At 38.5% G+C, this 10,139-nt stretch overlaps 1 protein-coding gene across 1 annotated transcript in view; it reads right to left on the bottom strand.

Annotated features, from left to right (window-relative positions):
- The window catches only part of LOC106965019 (protein kinase C delta type-like), a 23,613-nt gene extending 14,246 nt beyond the window's left edge, over window positions 1-9,367 (bottom strand). Inside the window, exon 1 of the mRNA XM_015060876.1 lies at window positions 9,167-9,367. The gene's annotated coding sequence lies outside the window, so the exon portion shown is untranslated. The remainder of the gene's footprint in view (window positions 1-9,166) is intronic.
- Window positions 9,368-10,139: the final 772 nt, after the last annotated feature.

Raw genomic sequence — 10,139 nt, 5'->3', positions numbered from 1 at the left:
CCATAGGGGGGGCACAGAAAATGTTTGGAAACCACTGGGGGGGCGCAGAAGAAAAAGTTTGGGAACCACTGCCCTATATGGACTCATTGAAGCTGTTCTGAATTTTACTACACCAATTACAGATTTACAAAAAAATCTTGTTAAAACCTCAACAATGTTTATCATCTTTGTTAGCTTGATGCGTCATTATACCTCTGGAAGAAAATAGAATAACTATAAAAATATTATTACAGAATAATTCATACATAAATTTCAAGAACTGACATTGTTTTAGCATTATTTCTTTTAAATGGGCAAACCTCAGAATGTTCTTCTTATTGGCACAGAAATCAATTAGTAACAAGGCTGTACTTTTCCATGACAGGGACCGCATTAAAGAAAACAACTGTGGAGCCAGAAGTACGTAACTGTGTACAATAGGTAGATTAAAATCAAAGTCATGCATAGAGGATGCATCATAAACAAGTCCTGTAATTCACAGGACTTGAGTTGTTGAAAAATGACCCGTAGGAGGAAGAAGAGATCAAGCAGGTCTAACAGGCTTGGGAGCTCCCGGTGAGCTAGCACGGCATCAGCAGAGCTTATCTTCGTTTTAGAAATCAAACTAAATAGGCTGTTAAATGACCACTAGACTTGCTGGTGTTTGTAAGATGAACAGTTTAGTTACACTGCGTCAATCTGGCAGAATAATTTTCCCCAGGCTGTTACATAATTGATCAACGGTATGAAAATATCTTCCAGGTACACGCTGTGAGTCAGACAATTGCTGAAAATCATGCCGTCATCGCTTGGCTACTGGAACATTATAATTTTTTTTTTTAATCTCTGAAGTGTGAGCTGCACCTTTAATGTTTTGACAGGATGCTCACAGGTTTTAGTGAGTCAGCGCGAGTCAATGGGTCAGTGAAACTGTCCCACTTCAACACAGTCATTCGTAATATTGTCAATATTACCTGAACTTTTTCCTCCAACTACATGTGGAAAAACAAGATGGTTACTGCAGTTATTGAAGCTTGTTGACTCAACACAAAGGTATCTGAGCACCAAAGAAAAAAAAAACAATCTACATCTTGCATGTCTTCCTTGCAGAGGTCTGACAAAGTGCATTCTGGTTTATTGTGATGGATTAATGAGCAACTAAACTGCAACAGAGCATTGATAAACACAAATGTCGAAACATACGTCTGAAAACTTGCTGTGGTTGAAGGCATGTGTTACAGTTCGCATTTGATTAGTTAAATTATTTTTACTCTTTAGGTTAAAGGTGGGGGCCACACTACGCTTTGGTGGAAAATCTGCAGCAGTAGGGGCCCAAAAACGTGTCGGTGTGAGAGGAAGTGAAGAGGAGAACCGACCCGACAAGTCGCAGTGAGACAAACAAGTCTGAATCTTTTTTGGGCAGAACTGGACCCAGTCGGGGAGTGTGAACTAAACTATAAATGTGCAAAGCTGACAACCAATGAAAAGGAGAGGCTGAAATGTGCCTCAGGGTCCAGCTAACTTTTTATTATTTGTAACCATAAGTGCACAATAGCAGTGGATATAAAACCAACAAACAGAAAGAGCAGAAATTCTCAGATGTTCAAGATAAAACCAGTAAAAAATTAACGCCACTGTTGAAATAAATCAAACAGTTCACACATTGAATGTAAAGATAACGGGACTTAAAACAACAAATTTAGATTTCTAATTTAAATATTTGCCATACAGGATATTTATTATAAATCCACTATGTTTTGAGTGACCCACCCAAAACATGACGTTGTTTGTTCACTGGGTTTCCCCACACCAGTGTATTACAGGCCTGGTGGGCCACCAGGCTTTACTTGCCTCCCCACCAGGCTGAGTGTTTTGGTTATTTTGAAAAGGTTTTTTTTTTTATTGGATTAAGCTAGGTTTATAGATGACACATTTAACTGGGATGTCCCTGCGCCTGCATGTTGGCCTCACATAGTAATATTTCCAAATTATGATGCCTCCTCATGTACCTCCAAATTATTGTTAAATAAAATGTATTTGGTAGTGAATTGATTTGATAGTGACAGAAAAGTGGGTAATGAGAGAAAGGGGAAGACACGCGGCAGAGGTCAACAGACCAGGAATCAAACCTGTGACAGCTGCGTCAAGGACTAAGGCCTCCTTATGTGGGCTATGCTTAACCCCCGCGCTGCCACAGCAACCCGAATGTTTAACTTTTTTAACACAAAAACACAGTGAGCTGCTAGTGGACTGCCCTAGCGCTGCTACCAGTTAGCAGGTCTTCTGGGGCAAAACCCTGGAATATTAAAGTCCAAACTCAAGCAACCTTGCACCCACCAATAAATGCTCTGAGCTTTCACATCGTTTGTTAAATGCATTATATTTTATTCTGCATCTCTTTCACTTTATAGGGGAGTGGAACAAGAATAACACGTTCGAAGTCTGAGAATACCTTCTGTTATTGCCAAGCAGTTGTTCGTTTGTTCCTGTAAACTCTCTCCATCTTGAGATGAGCGTAGTTTTAAGTGTGCGTTCCCAAGTACTTTAGTTGTGAAGCAGAAACCAGCCAGTTAGTGTGAACACCTAGCTAAATCTGTGATGACTACATGTAAAACTGTTGATTTTTAAAATTCTGATTCAGATAGATTATCGAGAAATGAAATTTCTCGAACAACTTCAACATGACATTTATTTCTGTGCCATAAATACACTTTTATTAAACAAAATGAGATTTAAGTATATTAAAACCCCACTACATTTAAAAATATGTATCACTCCTGCTGCACCCAGACAGCAGCCACTACTTCACCCTAACCGGTTTTTCTGCAGGACAGCTGTGAAATGCAACTCTGCTGTATTAAGAAAACTACAAGAATATCCAAACAGCACAAACCCTAAAATGAACATTGCTTCATCAGTTGTTGCTAAAACTACATCTGACAACACATACAGCCAGAATCTTCAATAAACTGACATTTTGTTCAAGTGACGAGCTAATTATTGCTCTGTTTTATACCAACTTGTTTCAATCAACTTGCTGTATATTTGATCGTGGCTCCAGGTAATTGTGTTTTGACAAAAAAAAATATTGTGTGAATTCTCCTTTGTCTGTTTTTCCTATAAAAACATGTTTTGACATGAACATATTGAAAATGTAATGAGAAGTGTCTCAGCTGTGTTGTGTGCATCCTTCTTCCCAACACCAAGAGGTGTTCACCAAAGCAAAGCAGGTCACATGACCAACCTGAAGTAACTCTCACCATCTCTTTCACTTTCAATTGTGAAAATGTTTTCAAACCATTAAACACGGCTATTATTGTGAGAGAAAACACCGTTTAGTTAGATTTTTTAAATGTGCATATAGAGTTTTACAAGCCTTGACCACCAAAATAGGCTGTGATTGTTAAAAATTCACTCTCTGATGCACATCTGACAAAAATCCCAGTCAACAGCCAATATCAGGACTGGGGTTTTGCCAGGGACACAGATCAGATTAAAATGTCTTGATTGGGACATCTCTTAACTTTAACATCTACCACATTTCCAGTACAAACAACTTTGCTTTTCTCCTTGTCTAACAAAGGATAAAATACGTCAGGATGTTGTAAAGATTGGACAACATTGAGAAATGAAAATTGTGAAAAAAGAAACCTTTGAAGGCAATAAAAGTAAGTTATAAAGCATAAGATGTACTTTAAATAAAAACTGCAATACATCAAATGTTTTTTTTTTTTGTTTTTTTTTAAAAAGTACCTGAAACTCACTGAAAGAGGACAGCTGTAACTGTAATCGAAAACATTTTTTAAAATTTCTTTTATCACATGTTTCGGATGTTCAAGATGCCAGGAAGGTTCAGCAAGTTCCCAAACGTATAGCAGGAAATATCTGAGATTCGGTAAAATTAAATGCTTTCTCTGATTGCACCTTCCCGGACAAGCAAACCTGTCTTTCCACATTGTGTTCCTTCTTCAGGCTGCCAAAAATAAATTAAAGACAGAAGCCATGGTGCACACTGTTAAACAGGGTTCACGACAGAAGTAGACCAGCCTGTTTGAAGGCTGACAAGAGAACCGCAGCTGAATGCATTAACCCAACGCCTCACATGAGTCAGCACAAACACTGATTATTTGGTGTCTCCAGTAGTGGCTGTTATCTGTTACTTCATCACTCAAATGAACAAGTTTTTATGCTGTATATTGATTTTATTTCCAGACGAGCTTTAAACAGGGCGATGCCATTCATGCAAAGGGGGAAAGTTACAGATCACACACAGAAAGCGGGAGGAGATTATAAAAAATTACTTGTTAAATTATTTTCTGACTATTTGGTGCGCAGTAGTTACTGCTATTACATGCAGAAAACATCAAGAGTTTTTACAATTAAATTACTTTATATGGACAAATAAGTCAGTTGAACACGTCAAACAAATTGGAGCAAGATGTTTGGAATAAAAAGTGGCACAATTAGGTTGACTGCTGAGGTGCAGGTTTATATTTATGTGCAAATTTCTTTAACCAAGAACAAATTGGAAATAATTTTTTTTTTCCAAAAGTCACAAACTTATTAATCTAGTTGTTTTTTTTTTGTTTTTGTTTTTTTACGTCATTGCTGGGGATGAAAAAAATGATTTAATATTGTAATGTTTTCTGAGCCTGCCATATCTACAACTAGAGGTAAACACTGAAAGTGTAATTTCTTGTCCCTAAACTAAAACAAATTTTTTTTTTTTTTTTTGTAGATGTGGCCAAGAGTTCAGTACAACTGGACATAGTGTAGAAACATGGACAGAGGCTGGACAGCAGAGACATTAGCCAAGCAGAGCTTAGCATAAAAGAAAAAAAATACTTTTGCTTACAGCTGGAAGAACACACCTGCTTTGTTTTTGTTTTGTTGTTGACCGTCACCTTGGCAACGTGCCCAAGTTTACCTGGACGTACTTGCAAAGCAAGCAGGTAATCTTCTGACGAATGTCTGAGCACAAATTTCATGCTTTCATGAACGTATTGGAGATCACCGCCAACAGCCAGGGAAAGATTATGTTCCCATGACGAACTGGCAGGTGGACATTAAGCTGAATTCGAATAGAGTTTCACACTAATAAATAAATATCTAAAGATGCAAATAAGACCAATGGCAATGAAAATAAGAGGATTTCTTGACCAAAAGCTTAACCAGGCCAAACTCAGAGAATGAGGTCACAATCTGCCAAATTAATACATTTGGTCTTTAGAATAGAAACAGGGTGCATTTTTTTTGTTAATTTTTTAAAATTCAAGGATTTTGAAGTGAGGATTAATTAAGAAGTTAACATCCTACCTGCTGTAAGTCACTAAATTAGATGAATTGTTCAGTCGTCTGCATGGTAGCTGGGTGGTTAGCTCCACAGAGGCAGACACTTATTTAAAGATGCAGTACCAGCAGAGGGTGGGTATATTTTTTAAGCCATTTTTGATTTACCAAACTTTCAAATCAAGCAGCAACTATTTACGTGTTTTGTTCTCAGAATTTGTTTCACACAGGAAGACCATTTATGGCCTCCTACTCCATTTCCAATCATCAGCTTCTGTCTAAATGACCACTAATAGCAAACATGACAATGTTTTAATGTTTTATGAGACAATGTTCACATAAACCACAACAACATCTGTCTATGAGATCAGAGTTGGTTTTGTTTGAATTGTGTCTCCTCTCAGAGTTGCCATTAGCATGAGGATTCATAATAAATGAAGATGCCAGGCTAGGTTTATACTACGAATCATAACCATTTAACAGAAACTCACTTCAAAAATTCAGAACAGTCGCTAGAAAGGGTTTCTATGCTTTTCCAGTGACATGATTTTCCTTTTTTTCATTTCTGGTCATGCAAGTAAAGCCTTTTTACAAACATTTACTTCATTCTCAAATCTTTCTGAGATATTGTGTCGTATTAATGTCTGTCTTGCAAGTCTAATTATGTGCATAAACAGGAACTAAACAAAACAGTTTTTTAGTTAAATTTAGTAGTGTCTGGCATGAAGGCTGTCGTTTTTCCCCCAACAAAAGGTTAATATCCAAACTGCACCAGACCACACACAGATAAACAGTGATCAGGTTATATTGGGATGCAAAACGTCAGATGAGGAGATGCGTCTCTTGACAAACGGGGTCAAGAGGTTGCATCTCCTCCCTGTTGCTCTCCTGCTTCTCCCACCGACTTCTGAAATCACGTCAGACCTGCTGCACAAACGAGGAAAGGATCCTGCCTCCATGTGAGAGACTGAACATCCACATTTGCTTTGCGTGCATTAAACGGGGGGTATCCATTTCTGCCTCGCTCACAGTTCACAAAGGCTTAGTTAAGCCTGACAAAACAGCCTCTCTGAGCCAGAGGAGTCAAACAGGATGCCAGGCTGTGAGGAGGAGCGGCTGCTTGGGACAAAGAGACGAGCAGTGACAAAAGCACAAAGGCATGTGATGGGCAAAGCCATCAGCGCCCAGAACTGATTCTACAAATAATTGAAACACAAGTACGTGTTTGTCTTTGCGTGGAATTAAGAGCAGATGTCTTATTAACAAGGTTTAATAGAATATTGGCACATTGCTTAGTTCTTGTATTGTCGTTATGCTTCGAAATGCTGAATGATTTTTCTCAGGTATTAGGGAAGTGCTAGCTTTAAATCCAAAAGTAAATGAGTTTTACACCATTATCTATGTTTAGCCTTCAAAACATGCCTCTAAGCTTTATTAGAAACACTTAAAGTTTGTTCTTTTAAAGAAATGTGATTATTTTTATTTTCCATGTGTTTAATGAACGGGGAGGGGCAGGGGGGAGGGGGGGCAGATTTTTGACAATTTGTGATGATTACCGATCATATTTGATAGTGTGAACAAACAAGTTGATTCTGACCTCTGGCTGACTCACTGCCAGAGGTGAGTCAGCCACCTCTGGCGATTTAAAAAATATCGGATGTGTACGATTTTTTTTAAAGAGATAAAGATTAGATGCATGACTGGAGATATCCAAGTAATTCCAGAATAAATTTTTTTTTAAGTGTGACCTCTATAAATGAACATGTTTTCTTTTGCGGTTCTTTGAAAAGAACAAAAAAAAAAGAAAAAAAAAAGGGAAGAAATCAGAGAAAACCTCATTTGTGCATCTCTACTTTAACACCAACAGCTAGATATGACGTGTCATTTCTCTCAAATGTAGCAGGACATGAGAGGAAAAAAAACAGATAATTTGTAACAGTAACAAGCAACAGAAGCAGGTTAGTGTGGCTCAGGAGTAACACCAGTTATAGTTGAGGAGCTTGACCCCAGGCTGCATGTTGAAATGACCTTAGGCAAGATACTAAACCCCAATCTGCCTCTAAGGCATTCAGAGTCTCTGCACGTGTTCTCACTGCCCATCATCAGAACGGCCTGTAAGAATAGGTCTGTGCAGGTGTAATGCAGTCCCATCCCTAATTGAGGTGATTTCATTGTATTTGTACAAATACAAAACTCAGCTTTATTTTTTAAAGATGTGACTACGCTCAGTGGTTCTTGTTAAATAGTTCAACATCCATGCAACCACAGCCTGTCCTGTTTGCATGCGCCACCATCATGTGGTCGGTACACAAAAAGGCAGCTCCTCTCTGAGCAGATGCCTCTGCTGTACCCTCCAAGCAGACCACAATGCCCCCAAGCCCATATTGACACAGCAGTAACTGTGGGCGGATAATGTTACCTGTGCTGCAAAGCTGTGCCGCCTCGACAAAAAAAAAAAAAAAACCACAACTGCAGACTGGGTGACTCAAGACTTTTGCAACCAGTGGAGGGAACATTTCAAAACATGGTCATGTGCTCAGAGTCAGCGTGGGTCCGTTGAATCGGAAGATGTTGAGGTTTCAGAAGGTCAAACGAAGACGGTTCCTTTAAAGCCTCGCATTTTCACTTTACAGATGACTAAACGTGGCTGTTGTTGATGGGATGTGTGCCTTTAAGGCAGGCAGCTTTGATATCTCATAATTATAGACTTTAGTCTCAGCTGTGCACAACATAAACAGACCCATTCCCAGGTTGAAACCACGGTTGTTGTTTTTCAGGTCTAGAATAAGGTAGGATAAAAATCAACAGGATCGGGAGAAGGAAAAAAAACAACATAATAATGATAGACATAATAGTCCTTGAGATGAGGCTTTCTATCCAAACTTAACTAAATTATCTTGCGCTTCATTTTAAAAATAGAGTCGACATTTTAAAAGTTATTGAACAAGACAAGGGCTGACTATCAGAGTCAAGTTTGAATTTTTAGGCTTGAAATATTTAAACACATTTAAGAAAGAAAGTATGAGGATGAGGTACAAGCAATAACTCTCACCCACCTGTTCCTGCACACTGCCTATCAGCTGACTGGGGGAAAAAAAAGACTGCTACTCGTTTCACTCCCTTGCAAGCAGAAAATAAATAAACTAAATTATTTGGAATACTTTCCTGCAGTGCTGGTGTGAGAAATAAAACACATCTTGACCATCCTGGTTAAATAAAAAAAATATTATTATTATTAAGAAATGCTGTGCTTCTTTTTATAGAGCAGAAAATGCATATCTGGTTTTATGTGTCATAATAATAACACAGCTCAGCAAAATATACGTAATAATAAATTATATGATTTCAGTAGTGGTGGTAATGCTACTGTTCTGTTTAAGTCCTTCCTCCATGTTATGTTTGTTTTTTGTAACTACTGATTATTTTTACCCAAATGAAAGAGGTCGAGGGTATAAACTGCTCAATCTAAAGAGTTTTTTTTTTTTTTTACCAAAATAGTCATTTTTTAAAGGACTTTATTTTATGTTTCAACTCGAGTTTTTTTATGTGAAACAGACTAAAACGGACAGCGCCACCAGGAGAAACGACATCTCGCCACAGAAATGTTTGACTTTGTGTCGATGTCACGTGATTTATTACAGTCTCCACACGAAAGTTAACGAACCAGCACAACGAGAAGAACTGAGGGAGAAATTGTGCTCTTCTTGCCACGTTTTGTTTCGCTGTGAAGCAGAGGAAAAAACAAAAAACTGTCCCACATATACACAGGAAAGTTGAAACCCGCTTTACAACAAGGAAGCAAGCACAGGTGGATACTGGACTGCTGTCCCGATAATCAAAACACCGACTTCTAAGTTCTACTAAAGACGGGGAGGGGAGGAAAAGTTCAGTAACTCACCTTTCTCTTCTCGAACTGTAGACCGACTTTCTTGGTCTTGAACTTCTACCAAATTGAGGCTTTTAATGAACGCTCTTCCCGAAATTTAGCCTACCTATGAGGAAGTGCCTCAAGTCGCTGCTGTTCTTTCAGGATCCTTAGCGGTTCTGACTGCCAGCTCGTGCCGCGGCTCATTAGGAAGGAGCGCGCGGCGTGTGACGTCAGCCAGGTGAATTCCCGAGACTCGAGACGCGCTGGTGAGCACAAGCAATGCATAGAAGAAGGTCCGAGGCGGCGAAACAAGTTCCCAGTTCGCTTGTCCTTGACATGTGCTGGTCGTTTTCTGTCACACCTTGGTGGGTTTGAGGTACTGTATGGAGTCACCTGCCACAAGATGTTTAATGCCATTCCTGTACAACATTTTGATAACCAATAAGTTATTAGTAATCTATTCATATTCTCAAGTAAACAAATTAAGTTGTACAACAGAAATACATTATATTTACCTTGATGAATTTCAGAGCCACAGGAAGTCACAATATTTAAATAATATTTTTAGAAAAAGGTATATTGTTTTTTACTATCTCCAAAATTAAAGCACAGTGAACCATTCCTGTTCAACTAAAATGAATTTTTCACTTATTTGCTTATTTTCTTCATCGAGCAATTCAATAATAAAAAAACAAAAATAAAGCTTTGAAAGCTGACATACTTAAGCACAATATGATGTGGCACTATGGCCTGGTTACATTACAAACCAGGCACCAGGGGATGATTAGGAAGACTGTAGTGCATATTAATGCATATTATGGTACATTTGATGTCTGAGCTATTAAAACAGGCAGCTATAAGGTTTTTAGAAGGGTTCTCATGCATTTCCTGGTTTTGTCTACTTGCGGATGGTTGTGGTTCCTGACTCCCACAAACACCAGGGGTCCACTGTTAACCTTCCAATCAAAACAATCTACTAAATAGTGCTTCAGGTAAGTGGGTC

The sequence above is a fragment of the Poecilia latipinna genome, unplaced genomic scaffold (assembly GCF_001443285.1).
Source record: "Poecilia latipinna isolate Pla-1442-1.1 unplaced genomic scaffold, P_latipinna-1.0 Scaffold1751, whole genome shotgun sequence".
NCBI lineage: Eukaryota > Metazoa > Chordata > Actinopteri > Cyprinodontiformes > Poeciliidae > Poecilia > Poecilia latipinna.
Note: the sequence above shows the minus strand (reverse complement) of the source record. Positions and strands in the feature narration are given on the sequence as shown.